This window comes from Oncorhynchus nerka, linkage group LG14 (genome assembly GCF_034236695.1).
Source record: "Oncorhynchus nerka isolate Pitt River linkage group LG14, Oner_Uvic_2.0, whole genome shotgun sequence".
Taxonomy (NCBI): Eukaryota; Metazoa; Chordata; class Actinopteri; order Salmoniformes; family Salmonidae; genus Oncorhynchus; species Oncorhynchus nerka.
This window is the reverse complement of record NC_088409.1, coordinates 4,593,720-4,616,777: the sequence shown is the minus strand read 5'-3', so window position 1 is coordinate 4,616,777 and position 23,058 is coordinate 4,593,720.

Here is a 23,058-nt window from a genome sequence, read left to right as displayed (position 1 = left end):
TGTTATGCAGCAGGACAAGATGTCCCTCTTTATCTCTCCCCTTATTCTCTCCCTCTCTTGTGTGTGTTAGGGAGCATTGCAATGACTCATTTGTTGACTGAGGAGGTTTATTGTGATTCTGTGTGACAGTAGGTTGACTGAGGAGGTTTATTGTGATTCTGTGTGATGGCCGGTTGACTGAGGAGGTTTATTGTGATTATGCGTGATGGCCGGTTGACTGAAGAGGTTTATTGTGATTCTGTGTGACGGCCGGTTGACTGAGGAGGTTTATTGTGATTCTGTGTGACAGTAGGTTGACTGAAGAGGTTTATTGTGATTATGTGTGACAGTAGGTTGACTGAGGAGGTTTATTGTGATTCTGTGTGACAGTAGGTTGACTGAGGAGGTTTATTGTGATTATGTGTGATGGCCAGGTTGACTGAGGAGGTTTATTGTGATTCTGTGTGACAGTAGGTTGACTGAAGAGGTTTATTGTGATTATGTGTGATGGCCAGGTTGACTGAGGAGGTTTATTGTGATTCTGTGTGACGGTAGGTTGACTGAGAAGGCCACTCTTTTAGTTCAGGGTTACTTTGAAAAAGAAAGAGGAATGAGTGGAGCTATATTATGTTATTATATCATACTATAGAGAAGTAGAAGCTGTCGCCCCTCTCCTCTCCTCCTTATTTTCCACCTGACTGACCACATTAAGTTGTTTCTCAGGAGTGCTGATATACACATTATCATGCATTATTCTGAAACATTACCTGCCTGGCTTTCTCACAGTAATAACCACCGCCAACACTCTATTCTAAAGCAAAATAATATTCACACCACAGAGGGAAAATACTTTGGTTTGACTTCATTATTCCTCTATAAATGTGCATATTGGGAGATGATTTTAGTGGGTTGTATTGTTCAGACTGTCTGTTCTTTAGATGTCAGAGAAAATGCTCAATGCAGGAGTGATCATGTCTATGTGTTTTTCCATGTATTCTCAGAATGTGTCATGGTGTGGTCTCAATCTGCCCATCTCTCAATGTAAAGACAGGGTGTTTACCAGACTAATGTCTAGACTCAATTAGTCCATCTCTCAATGTAAAGACAGGGTGTTTTACCAGACTAATGTCCATCTCTCAATGTAAAGACAGGGTGTTTACCAGACTAATGTCTAGACTCAATCTGTCCATCTCTCAATATAAAGACAGGGTGTTTACCAGACTAATGTCTAGACTCAATCTGTCCATCTCTCAATGTAAAGACAGGGTGTTTACCAGACTAATGTCCATCTCTCAATGTAAAGACAGGGTGTTTACCAGACTAATGTCTAGACTCAATCTGTCCATCTCTCAATGTAAAGACAGGGTGTTTACCAGACTAATGTCTAGACTCAATCTGTCCATCTCTCAATGTAAAGACAGGGTGTTTACCAGACTAATGTCAGACTCAATTAGTCCATCTCTCAATGTAAAGACAGGGTGTTTACCAGACTAATGTCCATCTCTCAATGTGAATAGACTAATGTCTAGACTAATGTCCATCTCTCAATGTAAAGACAGGGTGTTTACCAGACTAATGTCCATCTCTCAATGTAAAGACAGGGTGTTTACCAGACTAATGTCTAGACTCAATCTGTCCATCTCTCAATGTAAAGACAGGGTGTTTACCAGACTAATGTCTGACTCAATCTGTCCATCTCTCAATGTAAAGACAGGGTGTTTACCAGACTAATGTCTAGACTCAATCTGTCCATCTCTCAATGTAAAGACAGGGTGTTTACCAGACTAATGTCTAGACTCAATCTGTCCATCTCTCAATGTAAAGACAGGGTGTTTACAGACAATGTCCATCTCTCAATGTAAAGACTAGACTCAATCTGTCCATCTCTCAATGTAAAGACAGGGTGTTTACCAGACTAATGTCCATCTCTCAATGTAAAGACAGGGTGTTTACCAGACTAATGTCTAGACTCAATCTGTCCATCTCTCAATGTAAAGACAGGGTGTTTACTAATGTCAGACTAATGTCCATCTCTCAATGTAAAGACAGGGTGTTTACCAGACTAATGTCTAGACTCAATCTGTCCATCTCTCAATGTAAAGACAGGGTGTTTACTAATGTCAGACTAATGTCCATCTCTCAATGTAAAGACAGGGTGTTTACCAGACTAATGTCTAGACTCAATCTGTCCATCTCTCAATGTAAAGACAGGGTGTTTACCAGACTAATGTCTAAAGACTCAATCTGTCAATCTCTCAATGTAAAGACAGGGTGTTTACCAGACTAATGTCTAGACTCAATCTGTCCATCTCTCAATGTAAAGACAGGGTGTTTACCAGACTAATGTCCATCTCTCAATGTGAAGACAGGGTGTTACCAGACTAATGTCAGACTCAATCTGTCCATCTCTCAATGTAAAGACAGGGTGTTACCAGACCAGACTCAATCTGTCCATCTCTCAATGTAAAGACAGGGTGTTTACCAGACTAATGTCTCCAATCCTCTCAATGTAAAGACAGGGTGTTTACCAGACTAATGTCCATCTCTCAATGTAAAGACAGGGTGTTTACCAGACTAATGTCTAGACTCAATCTGTCCATCTCTCAATGTAAAGACAGGGTGTTTACCAGACTAATGTCTAGACTCAATCTGTCCATCTCTCAATGTAAAGACAGGGTGTTTACCAGACTAATGTCTAGACTCAATCTGTCCATCTCTCAATGTAAAGACAGGGTGTTTACCAGACTAATGTCCATCTCTCAATGTAAAGACAGGGTGTTTACAGACATGATCTCTCTAATGTCTAGACTGAATCTGTCCATCTCTCAATGTAAAGACAGGGTGTTTACCAGACTAATGTCTAGACTCAATCTGTCCATCTCTCAATGTAAAGACAGGGTGTTTACTAATGTCAGACTAATGTCCATCTCTCAATGTAAAGACAGGGTGTTTACCAGACTAATGTCTAGACTCAATTAGTCCATCTCTCAATGTAAAGACAGGGTGTTTTACCAGACTCAATGTCCATCTCTCAATGTGAAGACAGGGTGTTTACCAGACTAATGTCCATCTCTCAATGTAAAGACAGGGTGTTTACCAGACTAATGTCTAGACTCAATCTGTCCATCTCTCAATGTAAAGACAGGGTGTTTACCAGACTAATGTCTAGACTCAATCTGTCCATCTCTCAATGTAAAGACAGGGTGTTTACCAGACTAATGTCCATCTCTCAATGTAAAGACAGGGTGTTTACCAGACTAATGTCCATCTCTCAATGTAAAGACAGGGTGTTTACCAGACTAATGTCTAGACTCAATCTGTCCATCTCTCAATGTAAAGACAGGGTGTTTACCAGACTAATGTCTATCTCTCAATGTAAAGACAGGGTGTTTACCAGACTAATGTCTAGACTCAATCTGTCCATCTCTCAATGTAAAGACAGGGTGTTTACCAGACTAATGTCCATCTCTCAATGTAAAGACAGGGTGTTTACCAGACTAATGTCTAGACTCAATCTGTCCATCTCTCAATGTAAAGACAGGGTGTTTACCAGACTAATGTCTAGACTCAATCTGTCCATCTCTCAATGTAAAGACAGGGTGTTTACCAGACTAATGTCTAGACTCAATCTGTCCATCTCTCAATGTAAAGACAGGGTGTTTACCAGACTAATGTCCATCTCTCAATGTGAAGACAGGGTGATTACCAGACTAATGTCTAGACTCAATCTGTCCATCTCTCAATGTAAAGTCAGACTAATGTCCATCTCTCAATGTAAAGACAGGGTGTTTACCAGACTAATGTCTAGACTCAATCTGTCCATCTCTCAATGTAAAGACAGGGTGTTTACCAGACTAATGTCCATCTCTCAATGTAAAGACAGGGTGTTTACCAGACTAATGTCTAGACTCAATCTGTCCATCTCTCAATGTAAAGACAGGGTGTTTAATGTCTAGACTAATGTCTCAATGTAAAGACAGGGTGATTCAAGACTGTCCATCTCTCAATGTAAAGACAGGGTGTTTACCAGACTAATGTCTAGACTAATGTCCATCTCTCAATGTAAAGACAGGGTGTTTACCAGACTAATGTCCATCTCTCAATGTAAAGACAGGGTGTTTACCAGACTAATGTCTAGACTCAATCTGTCCATCTCTCAATGTAAAGACAGGGTGTTTACCAGACTAATGTCCATCTCTCAATGTAAAGACAGGGTGTTTACCAGACTAATGTCTAGACTCAATCTGTCCATCAATGTAAAGACAGGGTGTTTACCAGACTAATGTAGACTCAAGACTCAATCTGTCCATCTCTCAATGTAAAGACAGGGTGTTTACCAGACTAATGTCTAGACTCAATCTGTCCATCTCTCAATGTAAAGACAGGGTGTTTACCAGACTAATGTCCATCTCTCAATGTAAAGACAGGGTGTTTACCAGACTAATGTCTATCTCTCAATGTAAAGACAGGGTGTTTACCAGACTAATGTCTAGACTGAATCTGTCCATCTCTCAATGTAAAGACAGGGTGTTTACCAGACTAATGTCTAGACTCAATCTGTCCATCTCTCAATGTAGAGACAGGGTGTTTACCAGACTAATGTCCATCTCTCAATGTAAAGACAGGGTGTTTACCAGACTAATGTCTAGACTCAATCTGTCCATCTCTCAATATAAAGACAGGGTGTTTACCAGACTAATGTCTAGACTCAATCTGTCCATCTCTCAATGTAAAGACAGGGTGTTTACCAGACTAATGTCCATCTCTCAATGTAAAGACAGGGTGTTTACCAGACTAATGTCTAGACTCAATCTGTCCATCTCTCAATGTAAAGACAGGGTGTTTACCAGACTAATGTCTAGACTCAATCTGTCCATCTCTCAATGTAAAGACAGGGTGTTTACCAGACTAATGTCTAGACTCAATTAGTCCATCTCTCAATGTAAAGACAGGGTGTTTACCAGACTAATGTCCATCTCTCAATGTGAAGACAGGGTGTTTACCAGACTAATGTCCATCTCTCAATGTAAAGACAGGGTGTTTACCAGACTAATGTCTAGACTCAATCTGTCCATCTCTCAATGTAAAGACAGGGTGTTTACCAGACTAATGTCTAGACTCAATCTGTCCATCTCTCAATGTAAAGACAGGGTGTTTACCAGACTAATGTCCATCTCTCAATGTAAAGACAGGGTGTTTACCAGACTAATGTCTAGACTCAATCTGTCCATCTCTCAATGTAAAGACAGGGTGTTTACCAGACTAATGTCTAGACTCAATCTGTCCATCTCTCAATGTAAAGACAGGGTGTTTACCAGACTAATGTCTAGACTCAATCTGTCCATCTCTCAATGTAAAGACATGGTGTTTACCAGACTAATGTCTAGACTCAATCTGTCCATCTCTCAATGTAAAGACAGGGTGATTACCAGACTAATGTCCATCTCTCAATGTGAAGACAGGGTGTTTACCAGACTAATGTCTAGACTGAATCTGTCCATCTCTCAATGTAAAGACAGGGTGTTTACCAGACTAATGTCTATCTCTCAATGTAAAGACAGGGTGTTTACCAGACTAATGTCTAGACTCAATCTGTCCATCTCTCAATGTAAAGACAGGGTGTTTACCAGACTAATGTCTAGACTCAATCTGTCCATCTCTCAATGTAGAGACAGGGTGTCAGACTAATGTCCATCTCTCAATGTAAAGACAGGGTGTTTACCAGACTAATGTCTAGACTCAATCTGTCCATCTCTCAATGTAAAGACAGGGTGTTTACCAGACTAATGTCTAGACTCAATCTGTCCATCTCTCAATGTAAAGACAGGGTGTTTACCAGACTAATGTCCATCTCTCAATGTAAAGACAGGGTGTTTACCAGACTAATGTCTAGACTCAATCTGTCCATCTCTCAATGTAAAGACAGGGTGTTTACCAGACTAATGTCTAGACTCAATCTGTCCATCTCTCAATGTAAAGACAGGGTGTTTAAGACTAATGTCTAGACTCAATCTGTCCATCTCTCAATGTAAAGACAGGGTGTTTACCAGACTAATGTCCATCTCTCAATGTAAAGACAGGGTGTTTACCAGACTAATGTCTAGACTCAATCTGTCCATCTCTCAATGTAAAGACAGGGTGTTTACCAGACTAATGTCTAGACTCAATCTGTCCATCTCTCAATGTAAAGACAGGGTGTTTACCAGACTAATGTCTAGACTCAATCTGTCCATCTCTCAATGTAAAGACAGGGTGTTTACCAGACTAATGTCTAGACTCAATCTGTCCATCTCTCAATGTAAAGACAGGGTGTTTACCAGACTAATGTCTAGACTCAATCTGTCCATCTCTCAGGGTGACTAATGTCTAGACTCAATCTGTCCATCTCTCAATGTAAAGACAGGGTGTTTACCAGACTAATGTCTGAGTGACTGGAATCTGTCCATCTCTCAATGTAAAGACAGGGTGTTTACCAGACTAATGTCTAGACTCAATCTGTCCATCTCTCAATGTAAAGACAGGGTGTTTACCAGACTAATGTCCATCTCTCAATGTAAAGACAGGGTGTTTACCAGACTAATGTCTATCTCTCAATGTAAAGACAGGGTGTTTACCAGACTAATGTCTAGACTGAATCTGTCCATCTCTCAATGTAAAGACAGGGTGTTTACCAGACTAATGTCTAGACTCAATCTGTCCATCTCTCAATGTAGAGACAGGGTGTTTACCAGACTAATGTCCATCTCTCAATGTAAAGACAGGGTGTTTACCAGACTAATGTCCAATCTGTCCATCTCTCAATATCTAAAGACAGGGTGTTTACCAGACTAATGTCTAGACTCAATCTGTCCATCTCTCAATGTAAAGACAGGGTGTTTACCAGACTAATGTCCATCTCTCAATGTAAAGACAGGGTGTTTACCAGACTAATGTCTAGACTCAATCTGTCCATCTCTCAATGTAAAGACAGGGTGTTTACCAGACTAATGTCTAGACTCAATCTGTCCATCTCTCAATGTAAAGACAGGGTGTTTACTCAAATGTCTAGACTCAATCTAGTCCATCTCTCAATGTAAAGACAGGGTGTTTATCAGACTAATGTCAGACTAATGTCCATCTCTCAATGTAAAGACAGGGTGTTTACCAGACTAATGTCCATCTCTCAATGTGAAGACAGGGTGATTACCAGACTAATGTCTAGACTCAATCTGTCCATCTCTCAATGTAAAGACAGGGTGTTTACCAGACTAATGTCCATCTCTCAATGTGAAGACAGGGTGATTACCAGACTAATGTCTAGACTCAATCTGTCCATCTCTCAATGTAAAGACAGGGTGTTTACTAGACTAATGTCTAGACTCAATCTGTCCATCTCTCAATGTAAAGACAGGGAGTTTACATGAAATGTCTGAGACTCAATCTGTCCATCTCTCAATGTAAAGACAGGGTGGTAAATGGTCTGAGGTGATGTTTATCTGAGTCAGAGACTAATGTCTATCTCTCAATGTAAAGACAGGGTGAGACTACAGTAAATGGTCTGAGGTGATCTGTCCATATCTCAATGTAAAGACAGGGTGTTTCATGGACTAATGATGTGGATATCTGTCCAGTCAATGTAAAGAGGGTGACTAGATGTAAATGGTCTGAGGTGATCTGTCCATCTCTCAATGTAAAGACAGGGTGTTTACCAAATGGTCTGAGGTGAAGTGGATATCTGAGTCAGGAGCCTACATGTAAATGTTCTGAGGTGATGTGGATATCTGAGTCAGGAGACTACATGTAAATGGTCTGAGGTGATGTGGATATCTGAGTCATCTGGAAGAGAAGGAGACTACATGTAAATGTTCTGAGGTGATGTGGATATCTGAGTCAGGAGACTACATGTAAATGGTCTGAGGTGATGTGGATATCTGAGTCATCTGGAAGAGAAGGAGACTACATGTAAATGGTCTGAGGTGATGTGGATATCTGAGTCAGGAGACTACATGTAAATGTTCTGAGGTGATGTGGATATCTGAGTCTTCTGGAAGAGAAGGAGACTACATGTAAATGTTCTGAGGTGATGTGGATATCTGAGTCAGGAGACTACATGTAAATGGTCTGAGGTGATGTGGATATCTGAGTCAGGAGACTACATTTAAATGGTCGAGGTGATGTGGATATCTGAGTCATCTGGAAGAGAAGGAGACTACATGTAAATGGTCTGAGGTGATGTGGATATCTGAGTCAGGAGACTACATGTAAATGGTCGAGGTGATGTGGATATCTGAGTCAGGAGACTACATGTAAATGTTCTGAGGTGATGTGGATATCTGAGTCAGGAGACTACATGTAAATGGTCTGAGGTGATGTGGATATCTGAGTCAGGAGACTACATGTAAATGTTCTGAGGTGATGTGGATATCTGAGTCATCTGGAAGAGAAGGAGACTACATGTAAATGGTCTGAGGTGATGTGGATATCTGAGTCATCTGGAAGAGAAGGAGACTACATGTAAATGGTCTGAGGTGATGTGGATATCTGAGTCAGGAGACTACATGTAAATGGTCTGAGGTGATGTGGATATCTGAGTCAGGAGACTACATGTAAATGGTCTGAGGTGATGTGGATATCTGAGTCAGGAGACTACATGTAAATGTTCTGAGGTGATGTGGATATCTGAGTCAGGAGACTACATGTAAATGGTCTGAGGTGATGTGGATATCTGAGTCATCTGGAAGAGAAGGAGACTACATGTAAATGTTCTGAGGTGATGTGGATATCTGAGTCAGGAGACTACATGTAAATGGTCTGAGGTGATGTGGATATCTGAGTCATCTGGAAGAGAAGGAGACTACATGTAAATGTTCTGAGGTGATGTGGATATCTGAGTCAGGAGACTACATGTAAATGGTCTGAGGTGATGTGGATATCTGAGTCTTCTGGAAGAGAAGGAGACTACATGTAAATGGTCTGAGGTGATGTGGATATCTGAGTCAGGAGACTACATGTAAATGGTCTGAGGTGATGTGGATATCTGAGTCAGGAGACTACATGTAAATGGTGAGGTGATGTGGATATCTGAGTCAGGAGACTACATGTAAATGTTCTGAGGTGATGTGGATATCTGAGTCAGGAGACTACATGTAAATGGTCTGAGGTGATGTGGATATCTGAGTCAGGAGACTACATGTAAATGGTCTGAGGTGATGTGGATATCTGAGTCAGAGGGAGACTACATGTAAATGGTCTGAGGTGATGTGGATATCTGAGTCAGGAGACTACATGTAAATGTTCTGAGGTGATGTGGATATCTGAGTCAGGAGACTACATGTAAATGGTCTGAGGTGATGTGGATATCTGAGTCAGGAGACTACATGTAAATGGTCTGAGGTGATGTGGATATCTGAGTCATCTGGAAGAGAAGGAGACTACATGTAAATGGTCTGAGGTGATGTGGATATCTGAGTCATCTGTTCTGAAGATATCTGAAGGAGACTACATGTAAATGGTCTGAGGTGATGTGGATATCTGAGTCAGGAGACTACATGTAAATGGTCTGAGGTGATGTGGATATCTGAGTCAGGAGACTACATGTAAATGGTCTGAGGTGATGTGGATATCTGAGTCAGGAGACTACATGTAAATGTTCTGAGGTGATGTGGATATCTGAGTCATCTGGAAGAGAAGGAGACTACATGTAAATGTTCTGAGGTGATGTGGATATCTGAGTCTTCTGGAAGAGAAGGAGACTACATGTAAATGGTCTGAGGTGATGTGGATATCTGAGTCAGGAGACTACATGTAAATGGTCTGAGGTGATGTGGATATCTGAGTCAGGAGACTACATGTAAATGGTCTGAGGTGATGTGGATATCTGAGTCTTCTGGAAGAGAAGGAGACTACATGTAAATGTTCTGAGGTGATGTGGATATCTGAGTCATCTGTAAATGGTCTGAAGGAGACTGACATGTAAATGTTCTGAGGTGATGTGGATATCTGAGTCTTCAGGAGACTACATGTAAATGGTCTGAGGTGATGTGGATATCTGAGTCAGGAGACTACATGTAAATGTTCTGAGGTGATGTGGATATCTGAGTCTTCTGGAAGAGAAGGAGACTACATGTAAATGTTCTGAGGTGATGTGGATATCTGAGTCAGGAGACTACATGTAAATGGTCTGAGGTGATGTGGATATCTGAGAAGGAGACTACATGTAAATGGTCTGAGGTGATGTGGATATCAGAGATCTGTAAATGGTCTGAGGTGAGGATATCTGACTACATGTAAATGGTCTGAGGTGATGTGGATATCTGAGTCAGGAGACTACATGTAAATGGTCTGAGGTGATGTGGATATCTGAGTCATCTGGAAGAGAAGGAGACTACATGTAAATGTTCTGAGGTGATGTGGATATCTGAGTCAGGAGACTACATGTAAATGGTCTGAGGTGATGTGGATATCTGAGTCAGGAGACTACATGTAAATGTTCTGAGGTGATGTGGATATCTGAGTCATCTGGAAGGAAGGAGACTACATGTAAATGGTCTGAGGTGATGTGGATATCTGAGTCATCTGGAGGTGATGTGGATATCTGAAGGAGACTACATGTAAATGGTCTGAGGTGATGTGGATATCTGAGTCAGGAGACTACATGTAAATGTTCTGAGGTGATGTGGATATCTGAGTCAGGAGACTACATGTAAATGGTCTGAGGTGATGTGGATATCTGAGTCAGGAGACTACATGTAAATGTTCTGAGGTGATGTGGATATCTGAGTCAGGAGACTACATGTAAATGTTCTGAGGTGATGTGGATATCTGAGTCAGGAGACTACATGTAAATGGTCTGAGGTGATGTGGATATCTGAGTCATCTGGAAGAGAAGGAGACTACATGTAAATGTTCTGAGGTGATGTGATATCTGAGTCAGGAGACTACATGTAAATGGTCTGAGGTGATGTGGATATCTGAGTCAGGAGACTCATGTAAATGTCCGAGGTGATGTGGATATCTGTCATCTGGAAGTCAGGAGACTACATGTAAATGGTCTGAGGTGATGTGGATATCTGAGTCATGTAAAATGGTCTGAGGTGAGACTACATGTAAATGTTCTGAGGTGATGTGGATATCTGAGTCTTCTGGAAGAGAAGGAGACTACATGTAAATGTTCTGAGGTGATGTGGATATCTGAGTCAGGAGACTACATGTAAATGGTCTGAGGTGATGTGGATATCTGAGTCAGGAGACTACATGTAAATGGATATCTGAGGTGATGGTCTGTGGATATCTGAGTCATCTGGAAGAGAAGGATCTTTGTTTCATAGATATTGCGTAATTATCGTATTTCGTCGCCCTAACGCAGTCTACACTGCCCTGCAGCTAGCCAGCTAGCTAACGCCCACCGTTAGCTAGTCCACCGTCTACCGATTAGCAGCACAACTATTACACTCAACTGAACGACTTGATTAGTGTAGTGTTAGCTAGCTACATAGTTGTCTTTGCTGTCTTCGTACATCCAAGATAATTGTGTAGTTTAGAGTGTGTAGTTTTATGTCGTCCTTAACATAGGAGACTCTGCTAGCTAGCCAACAGCTAGCCAACGTCTACCGAACAGAACTTCTGCACTCAACAACCGGGTCGCATTTCGCTCGCTCCACAGGTAGTATCACATTTTTCATTTCATTTCATTACAGTACAACGGCTTGATTTGTTTGATCGTAGCTAGCTACATAGCTAGCTACACAGCCGTCTTTGTATCAAAGATAATTGTGTAGTCTAGAGCGACTTCCTAGGTTAGTTAGCCAGCTATTGTCGTTCTTTTAACGCAACGTAACGTAATCAACACTGCTAGCTAGCCAGCTAGCCCGAATAGCAGCACAGTAGAAACTATTACACTCAACGGAACGACTTGATTAGTGTAGTGTCAACAACGCAGCCAATGCCAACTAGCCTACTTAGTCAACAACGCAGCCTCTGCCAGCTAGCCTACTTCAGCAGTACTGTATCATTTTAATCATTTTAGTCAATAAGATTCTTGCTACGTAAGCTTAACTCTCTGAACACTCGTGACGTGTAGTCCACTTGTCATTCCAATCTCCTTTGCATTAGCGTAGCCTCTGTGTAGCCTGTCAACTATGTGTCTGTCTATCCCTGTTCTCTCCTCTCTGCACAGACCATACAAACGCTCCACACCGCGTGGCCGCGGCCACCCTAATCTGGTGGTCCCAGCGCGCACGACCACGGAGTTCCAGGTCTCCGGTAGCCTCTGGAACTGCCGATCTGCGGCCAACAAGGCAGAGTTCATTCCGCCTATGTCTCCTCCAGTCCCTCGACTTCTGGCACTGACGGAAACATGGATCACCACAGACAACACTGCTACTCCTACTGCTCTCTCTTCGTCTGCCCACGTGTTCTCGCACACCCCGAGAGCTTCTGGTCAGCGGGGTGGTGGCACGGGATCCTCATCTCTCCCAAGTGGTCATTTCTCTTTCTCCCCTTACCCATCTGTCTATCGCCTCCTTTGAATTCCATGCTGTCACAGTTACCAGCCCTTTCAAGCTTAACATCCTTATCATTTATCGCCCTCCAGGTTCCTCGGAGAGTTCATCAATGAGCTTGATGCCTTGATAAGCTCCTTTCCTGAGGACGGCTCACCTCTCACAGTTCTGGGCGACTTTAACCTCCCCACGCCTACCTTGACTCATTCCCTCTGCCTCCTTCTTTCCACTCCTCTCCTCTTTTGACCTCACCTCTCACCTTCCCCCTACTCACTAGCAGGAAATACGCTCGACCTCATCTTTACTAGATGCTGTTCTTCCACTAACTCGTTGCAACTCCTCCAAGTCTCCGACCACTACCTTGTATCCTTTTCCTCTCGCTCATCCAACACTTCCCACACTGCCCCTACTCGGATGGTATCGCGCCAACCCAACCTTCGCTCTCTCTCCCCGCTACTCTCCCTCTTCCATCCTATCATCTCTTCCTCTGCTCAAACCTTTCTCCAACCTATCTCCTGATTCTGCCTCTCAACCCTCCTCTCCTCCTTTCTGCATCCTTTGACTCTCTATGTCCCTATCCTCCAGGCCGGCTCGGTCCTCCCTCCCGCTCCGTGGCTCGACGACTCATTGCGAGCTCACAGAACAGGGGACGCTCCGGGCAGCCGAGCGAAATGGAGGAAAACCCGCTCCTGCGGATTCCGACATCCTTTCTACTCCTCCTCTCTACATTTTCCCTCTTCTTCTCTCTGCTGCTAAAGCCACTTTCTACCACTTAAATTCCAAGCATCTGCCTCTAACCCTAGGAAGCTCTTTGCAACCTTCTCCTCCCTCCTGAATCCTCCTCCTCCCCCCCTCCTCCCTCTCTGCAGATGACTTCGTCAACCATTTTGAAAAGAAGGTCGACGACATCCGATCCTCGCTTGCTAAGTCAAACGACACCGCTGGTTCTGCTCACACTGCCCTACCCTGTGCTCTGACCTCTTTCTCCCTCTCTCTCCAGATGAAATCTCGCGTCTTGTGACGGCCGGCCGCCCTACAACCTGCCCGCTTGACCCTATCCCCTCCTCTCTTCTCCAGACCATTTCCGGAGACCTCCTCCCTTACCTCACCTCGCTCATCAACTCATCCCTGACCGCTGGCTACGTCCCTTCCGTCTTCAAGAGAGCGAGAGTTGCACCCCTTCTGAAAAAACCTACACTCGATCCCTCCGATGTCAACAACTACAGACCAGTATCCCTTCTTTCTTTTCTCTCCAAAACTCTTGAACGTGCCGTCCTTGGCCAGCTCTCCCGCTATCTCTCTCAGAATGACCTTCTTGATCCAAATCAGTCAGGTTTCAAGACTAGTCATTCAACTGAGACTGCTCTTCTCTGTATCACGGAGGCGCTCCGCACTGCTAAAGCTAACTCTCTCTCCTCTGCTCTCATCCTTCTAGACCTATCGGCTGCCTTCGATACTGTGAACCATCAGATCCTCCTCTCCACCCTCTCCGAGTTGGGCATCTCCGGCGCGGCCCACGCTTGGATTGCGTCCTACCTGACAGGTCGCTCCTACCAGGTGGCGTGGCGAGAATCCGTCTCCACACCACGTGCTCTCACCACTGGTGTCCCCCAGGGCTCTGTTCTAGGCCCTCTCCTATTCTCGCTATACACCAAGTCACTTGGCTCTGTCATAACCTCACATGGTCTCTCCTATCATTGCTATGCAGACGACACACAATTAATCTTCTCCTTTCCCCTTCTGATGACCAGGTGGCGAATCGCATCTCTGCATGTCTGGCAGACATATCCGTGTGGATGACGGATCACCACCTCAAGCTGAACCTCGGCAAGACGGAGCTGCTCTTCCTCCCGGGAAGGACTGCCCGCTCCATGATCTCGCCATCACGGTTGACAACTCCATTGTGTCCTCCTCCCAGAGCGCTAAGAACCTTGGCGTGATCCTGGACAACACCCTGTCGTTCTCAACTAACATCAAGGCGGTGGCCCGCTCCTGTAGGTTCATGCTCTACAACATCCGCAGAGTACGACCCTGCCTCACACAGGAAGCGGCGCAGGTCCTAATCCAGGCACTTGTCATCTCCCGTCTGGATTACTGCAACTCGCTGTTGGCTGGGCTCCCTGCCTGTGCCATTAAACCCCTACAACTCATCCAGAACGCCGCAGCCCGTCTGGTGTTCAACCTTCCCAAGTTCTCTCACGTCACCCCGCTCCTCCGCTCCCTCCACTGGCTTCCAGTTGAAGCTCGCATCCGCTACAAGACCATGGTGCTTGCCTCACGGAGCTGTGAGGGGAACGGCACCTCAGTACCTCCAGGCTCTGATCAGGCCCTACACCCAAACAAGGGCACTGCGTTCATCCACCTCTGGCCTGCTCGCCTCCCTACCACTGAGGAAGTACAGTTCCCGCTCAGCCCAGTCAAAACTGTTCGCTGCTCTGGCCCCCCAATGGTGGAACAAACTCCCTCACGACGCCAGGACAGCGGAGTCAATCACCACCTTCCGGAGACACCTGAAACCCCACCTCTTTAAGGAATACCTAGGATAGGATAAAGTAATCCCTCTCACCCCCCCCCCTGAAAAGATTTAGATGCACTACTGTTCCACTGGAGGTCATAAGGTGAATGCACCAATTTGTAAGTCGCTCTGGATAAGAGCGTCTGCTAAATGACTTAAATGTAAATGTAAAATCGTTTGGTTTCACGTTGCGTGTCCCTGTATTAGCATACCTTAAGGGAAGATTTCGGCAGTACCTGTATGGTTAGTGAGAAAGTCCATATTGCAAATGTACGGTCCCTTACTAGACGTCCGAAATCGTTTGTAAAATTCGCGGACGGCGTCGGGCCGAGAGGCAGGGCCGGACCTACCAGGAAGTCATCAAATGAACTTTGTCGGACATTCGGTTTCCGTTTTACAAAAATAATAAGATTTAGGTCATTTTTCCGCCGTCCCGGAAATTCCCACAAGAGGGCATAAGCAATCATATTGGTATTGGACAAAAACATCACGATTCACGACGGGGCTTTATCTCGAAAACTGAAAATATTTAGAAGCCGAAACTTCGGTGAGCATAGGGGCGGCATAATGGGCAGTTGGCCCGAACAAAATGGCGTCTAGGCCTCAACGGTTTTGAGTTATGGCCATTTATCTGGGATTAAAGGTCCAAAATGAAAATAGAGAAATTATTTTTCCACTTCACGTCAAAGTCAAAGGGCCTCCAGTGTCAATAAAAAAAAAGAATCAGCCATTTATCTATCGTCATTTAAGAGAAATCGTACAAACGACACCTTGGTGATGTTCACGGATAGGTGTTTTTTTCAACGGTTTACAGATCCAGTTGCAGGGTGTTCTTACGAATCTTTTAAAGTGTGCTGCGGGCTCTCAGATTTCTGTGATTTTCTATGATTTTCTGAAATAACACACACTCACTAAACCCTCCGTAAATAACTCAGTTCTTAACGTAAAGACTTCAAACTCAGGATTCTGTAAAGGCATACCCTCATGATATGAGTTTATTTATAGCTTCCTGTGCCAACCGGAAGTGCCTTTAAATGGGTCACAGTGGCAGTTTTGAAGGGTTAAAAAAAGGTCAGATCTTTTCAAAACTTCATATGTGTGATTAGGCAACCCCCATAAACTGTAAGTCAGTCATTTCTCCCAACAGATGTCAAAAGAAAAGCTCTCTCACACACACACACACAGAAACACACACACAGCAAGGATGGAGTGACAAAGTGCGGTTCTTAACCTCTTCAGTCGACCCTCTACTTTTTGAACATTCTGTTAAAAATCGCGCAACATTTCAGCGCCCTGCTACTCATGCCAGGAATATAGTATATGCATTTGCTTAGTCTGTGTGGATAGAAAACACTCAGACGTTTAAAAACTGGTTAAATCACTGTGGCTTTACCAGATCCCGGCATTTACATTGAAAGCATAGGAAAAACTGATCACTGAAAATGGGAAAATATATCCATGCGCTACTTGATCCCATTGATAAAGGTGAACCACAATTAATTGACTGAGCCTGCAGTACCTACAGCTTCCACACGGTGTCTAGAGTCTTGTCATTTCCCTTCGAGTTTTTTTTGGTCAAACACATGCAGGACACGTATCTAATCCGGTCTAGGACCGGATATTTTCGTTGAGTTTCTAGCCGGACATTTTTCCAGACGGACAGCTAATGATCTTTACATCCCTCCTGATGAATTTTATCGCTAGTATTAACGTTTACTAATACCTAAAGTTGCATTACAAACGTATTTCGAAGTGTTTTTTGAAAGTTTATCGTCGACTTTTTGAATTTTAAAAAATGACGTTACGTTTTTTGAAACAATGTTTTTTTTCGTTTATCACACAGTCTACATATAACGATATCTAGGCTTTATATGGACCGATTTGATCGAAATAAAGACCCAAATAGTGTTTATGGGACATCTAGGAGTGCCAACAAAAGAAGATGGTGAAAGGTAATGAATGTTTTCTATTTTATTGTGCGGTTTGTGTAACGCCGAAATGCTAATTATTTTGTTTATGTCCCCTGTGGGTCTTTTGGGGTGTTGCATGCTATCAGATAATAGCTTCATGCTTTCGAAAAGCATTTTAAAATCTGACTTGTTGCCTGGATTCACAACGAGTGTAGCTTTGTTCGATACTCCTGCATGTGTATTTTAATGGCTCTAGAAGGTTCTCGGACCGAAGAAATAGCCCTCGTACATTTGCAATGACTTCTGACTAATTTTGATCATTACGAAAATGGCGACATTTAGAAAAGACACACTAAAGCCTAAAAGTGGGTTTGGTGTCAATTGGTATCAGTTTGCGTCAGAATGACATCTAATTGACTGATGGACACTGACTTGCTAGTTGACTTTTGTACATTAGCAATATGTTTAAACGGAGAGGACCATCACCAAAATGGCATTCTGAAATCAACACAAAAATGGCATCACCATAGTCTCCAGACTGTGCCGAGTTCAACGAGACGCCCCGCTTGACCGTAGCTCGCTCTGGAGTGCAGTGACCTTGAAAAAAAGCAGAACCAAAATGAAGCCTGGCCCTCAATGTCATTTGCTTTTGGGTGACAGTGAGAGAACCGTTAGGGTGAGAAGCACACCTGACCTCAGGTACATTCCTAAGGTCCTCCCGATCCGTGCAAGCCTAACCTTGACCGTGTAGCATTAACCCTTAATAGTTAAAAGGTGCTTTACTTCAAAGACGTTGGATTGACTTCTCTCCCATAGGAATACATTGCCTGCACCTCTAAATTCAACCTGAAGCCTATGTGGGATTAGGAATGCCTTATGAACCTGTCTTCTATGACAGTCCATCAGACCACTATGAGGTCTACCTGTGCCAATTCTAAGCTTCCTGAAGCAACCGGAAGTGGTTGAAATCACCTTATCAGTGTGACCCAATTAAAGGCATTTGGGTTGGCACAGGAAGCTATAAGTAAACACATGTCTTGATTGACATAGCCACTTACAGAATCCTGAGTTTTAAGTCTTTAAGTTAAGAATTGACTGATCTACACAGGGTTGGAATGCACTATGCCTATCAAACTGCAGGCAGTGTATGGATCAACACTGATAAGGTGATTTCAACCACTTCCGGTTGCTTCAGGAAGCTTAGAATTGGCACAGGTAGACCTCATAGTGGTCTGATGGACTGTCATAGAAGACAGGTTCATAAGGCATTCATAACCCACATAGGCTTCAGGTTGAATTTAGAGGTGCAGGCAATGTATTCCTATGGGGAGAGAAGTCAATTCAACGTCATTGATAAACACCTTTTAACTATTGGGGTTAATGCTACACGGTCAAGGATTAGGCACGGATCAGGAGGACATAGGAATGTACCTGAGGATGAATTACCTTTTCTCACCTAACGGTTCTCTCTGTCACCCAAAGCAAAATGACATTAGGGCCAGGCTTCATTTTGGTTCTGCTTTTTCAAGGTCACTGCACTCAGGAGCGATGCTGCGGTCAAGAGGAAACGTCTGGTTGAAACTCGGCACAGTCTGGAGACTATGGTGATGCCATTTTTGTGTTGATTTCAGAATGCCATTTTGGTGATGGTCCTCTCCGTTTAAACATATTGCTAATGTACAAAAGTCAACTAGCAAGTCAGTGTCCATCAGTCAATTAGATACCAATCCCACTTTTAGGCTTTGTGTGTCTTTAACCTACAGTTTACCGGACGCTATGTCCCAACCAGAGCTCTGGAAGCAATGCCACGCTAAATGCTAATAGCATTAAGCTAAAACTCAAAAGTTCATTAAAATACACATGCAGGGTATCGAATTAAAGCTACACTCGCTAGAATCCAGGCAACAAGTCAGATTTTTAAAATGCTTTTCGGCGAAAGCATGAGAAGCTATTATCTGATAGCATGCAACACCCCAAAAGACCCACAGGGACATAAACAAAATAATTAGCATTTCTCGGCGTTACACAAACCGCACAATAAAATAGAAAACATTCATTACCTTTCTACCATCTTCGTTAAAAGGTTCTACGTCCCATAAACACTATTTGGCCCTATTTCAGATTTTTCCAAATCGGTCCACATAAAGCCTAGATATCGTTATATGTAGACTGTGTGATAAACGAAAAAACATTGTTTCAAAACGTAACGTCATTTTTAAAATTCAAAGTCGACGATAAACTTTCACAAAACACTTCGAAATACGTTTGTAATGCAACTTTAGGTATTAGTAAACGTTAATAAGCGATAAAATTCATCAGGAGGCGAAAGTAAAGATCATTAGCTGTCCGTCTGGAAAAATGTCCGGCTAGAAACTCAACGAAAATATCCGGTCCTAGACCGGATTAGATACGGTGTCCTGCATGTGTTTGACCAAGAAAACTCAAGGAAATGACAAGACTCTAGGACACCGTGTGAAGCTGTAGGTACTGCAACCTCAGTCAATTAATTGTGGTTCACCTTATCACTGATCAAGTAGCGCATGGATATATTTTCCCATTTTCAGTGATCAGTTTTTCCTATGCTTTTCGATGTAAATGCCGTTCTGGTAAAGCCACAGCAGTGATTTAACCAGTTTTTTAAACGTCTGAGTGTTTTCTATCCACACAGACTAAGCAAATGCATATACTATATTCCTGGCATGAGTAGCAGGGCGCTGAAATGTTGCGCGATTTTTAACAGAATGTTCAAAAAAGTAGAGGGTCGACTGAAGAGGTTAAGCACCGCACTTTGTCACTCCATCCTTGCTGTGTGTGTGTTTCTGCGTGTGTGTGTGTGAGAGAGAGCTTTTCTTTGACATCTGTTGGGAGAAATGACTGACTTACAGTTTATGGGGGTTGCCTAATCACACATATGAAGTTTTGAAAAGATCTGACCTTTTTAACCCTTGGAAACTGCCACTGTGACACCATTTAAGGCACTTCCGGTTGGCACAGGAAGCTATAAATAAACTCATATCATGATTTGGGTATGCCTTTACAGAATCCTGAGTTTGAAGTCTTTACGTTAAGAACTGAGTTATTTACGGAGGGTTTAGTGAGTGTGTGTTATTTCAGAAAATCATAGAAAATCACAGAAATCTCGCAGAGCTCCGCAGCACACTTTAAAAAGATTCGTAAGAACACCCTGCAACTGGATCTGTAACCGTTGAAAAAAAACACCTATCCGTGAACATCACCAAGGTGTCGTTGTACGATTTCTCTTAAATGACGATAGATAAATGGCTGATTCTTTTTATTGACACTGGAGGCTCCTTTGACTTTGACGTGAAGTGGAAAAATAATTTCTCTATTTTCATTTTGGACCTTTAATCCCAGATAAATGGCCATAACTCAAAAACCGTTGATGCCTAGACGCCATCTTGTTCGGGGCCAACTGCCCATTATGCCGCCCTATGCTCACCGAAGTTTCGGCTTCTAAATATTTTCAGTTTTCGAAGATAAGGCCCCGTCGTGAATCGTGATGTTTTGTCCAATACCAATATGATTGCTTATGCCCTCTTGTGGGAATTTCCGGGACGGCGGAAAATGACCTAAATCTTATTATTTTTGTAAAACGGAAACCGAATGTCCGACAAAGTTCATTTGATGACTTCCTGGTAGGTCCGCCCTGCCTCTGCCCGACGCCGTCCGCGAATTTTACAAACGATTTCGGACGTCTAGTAAGGGACCGTACATTTGCAATATGGACTTTCTCACTAACCATACAGGTACTGCCGAAATCTTCCCTTAAGGTATGCTAATACAGGGACACGCAACGTGAAACCAAACGATTTTACATTTACATTTAAGTCATTTAGCAGACGCTCTTATCCAGAGCGACTTACAAATTGGTGCATTCACCTTATGACCTCCAGTGGAACAGTAGTGCATCTAAATCTTTTCAGGGGAGGGGGTGAGAGGGATTACTTTATCCTATCCTAGGTATTCCTTAAAGAGGTGGGGTTTCAGGTGTCTCCGGAAGGTGGTGATTGACTCCGCTGTCCTGGCGTCGTGAGGGAGTTTGTTCCACCATTGGGGGCCAGAGCAGCGAACAGTTTTGACTGGGCTGAGCGGGAACTGTACTTCCTCAGTGGTAGGGAGGCGAGCAGGCCAGAGGTGGATGAACGCAGTGCCCTTGTTTGGGTGTAGGGCCTGATCAGAGCCTGGAGGTACTGAGGTGCCGCTCCCTCACAGCTCCGTAGGCAAGCACCATGGTCTTGTAGCGGATGCGAGCTTCAACTGGAAGCCAGTGGAGGGAGCGGAGGAGCGGGGTGACGTGAGAGAACTTGGGAAGGTTGAACACCAGACGGGCTGCGGCGTTCTGGATGAGTTGTAGGGGTTTAATGGCACAGGCAGGGAGCCCAGCCAACAGCGAGTTGCAGTAATCCAGACGGGAGATGACAAGTGCCTGGATTAGGACCTGCGCCGCTTCCTGTGTGAGGCAGGGTCGTACTCTGCGGATGTTGTAGAGCATGAACCTACAGGAACGGGCCACCGCCTTGATGTTAGTTGAGAACGACAGGGTGTTGTCCAGGATCACGCCAAGGTTCTTAGCGCTCTGGGAGGAGGACACAATGGAGTTGTCAACCGTGATGGCGAGATCATGGAACGGGCAGTCCTTCCCCGGGAGGAAGAGCAGCTCTGTCTTGCCGAGGTTCAGCTTGAGGTGGTGATCCGTCATCCACACGGATATGTCTGCCAGACATGCAGAGATGCGATTCGCCACCTGGTCATCAGAAGGGGGAAAGGAGAAGATTAATTGTGTGTCGTCTGCATAGCAATGATAGGAGAGACCATGTGAGGTTATGACAGAGCCAAGTGACTTGGTGTATAGCGAGAATAGGAGAGGGCCTAGAACAGAGCCCTGGGGGACACCAGTGGTGAGAGCACGTGGTGTGGAGACGGATTCTCGCCACGCCACCTGGTAGGAGCGACCTGTCAGGTAGGACGCAATCCAAGCGTGGGCCGCGCCGGAGATGCCCAACTCGGAGAGGGTGGAGAGGAGGATCTGATGGTTCACAGTATCGAAGGCAGCCGATAGGTCTAGAAGGATGAGAGCAGAGGAGAGAGAGTTAGCTTTAGCAGTGCGGAGCGCCTCCGTGATACAGAGAAGAGCAGTCTCAGTTGAATGACTAGTCTTGAAACCTGACTGATTTGGATCAAGAAGGTCATTCTGAGAGAGATAGCGGAGAGCTGGCCAAGGACGGCACGTTCAAGAGTTTTGGAGAGAAAAGAAAGAAGGGATACTGGTCTGTAGTTGTTGACATCGGAGGGATCGAGTGTAGGTTTTTTCAGAAGGGGTGCAACTCTCGCTCTCTTGAAGACGGAAGGGACGTAGCCAGCGGTCAGGGATGAGTTGATGAGCGAGGTGAGGTAAGGGAGGAGGTCTCCGGAAATGGTCTGGAGAAGAGAGGAGGGGATAGGGTCAAGCGGGCAGGTTGTAGGGCGGCCGGTCGTCACAAGACGCGAGATTTCATCTGGAGAGAGAGGGGAGAAAGAGGTCAGAGCACAGGGTAGGGCAGTGTGAGCAGAACTAGCGGTGTCGTTTGACTTAGCAAACGAGGATCGGATGTCGTCGACCTTCTTTTCAAAATGGTTGACGAAGTCATCTGCAGAGAGGGAGGAGGGGGGAGGGGGAGGAGGATTCAGGAGGGAGGAGAAGGTTGCAAAGAGCTTCCTAGGGTTAGAGGCAGATGCTTGGAATTTAGAGTGGTAGAAAGTGGCTTTAGCAGCAGAGAGAGAAGAGGAAAATGTAGAGAGGAGGGAGTGAAAGGATGTCAGGTCCGCAGGGGAGGCGAGTTTTCCTCCATTTCCGCTCGGCTGCCCGGAGCCCTGTTCTGTGAGCTCGCAATGAGTCGGCCGAGCCACGGAGCGGGAGGGGAGGACCGAGCCGGCCTGGAGGATAGGGGACATAGAGAGTCAAAGGATGCAGAAAGGGAGGAGAGGAGGGTTGAGGAGGCAGAATCAGGAGATAGGTTGGAGAAGGTTTGAGCAGAGGGAAGAGATGATAGGATGGAAGAGGAGAGAGTAGCGGGGGAGAGAGAGCGAAGGTTGGGACGGCGCGATACCATCCGAGTAGGGGCAGTGTGGGAAGTGTTGGATGAGAGCGAGAGGGAAAAGGATACAAGGTAGTGGT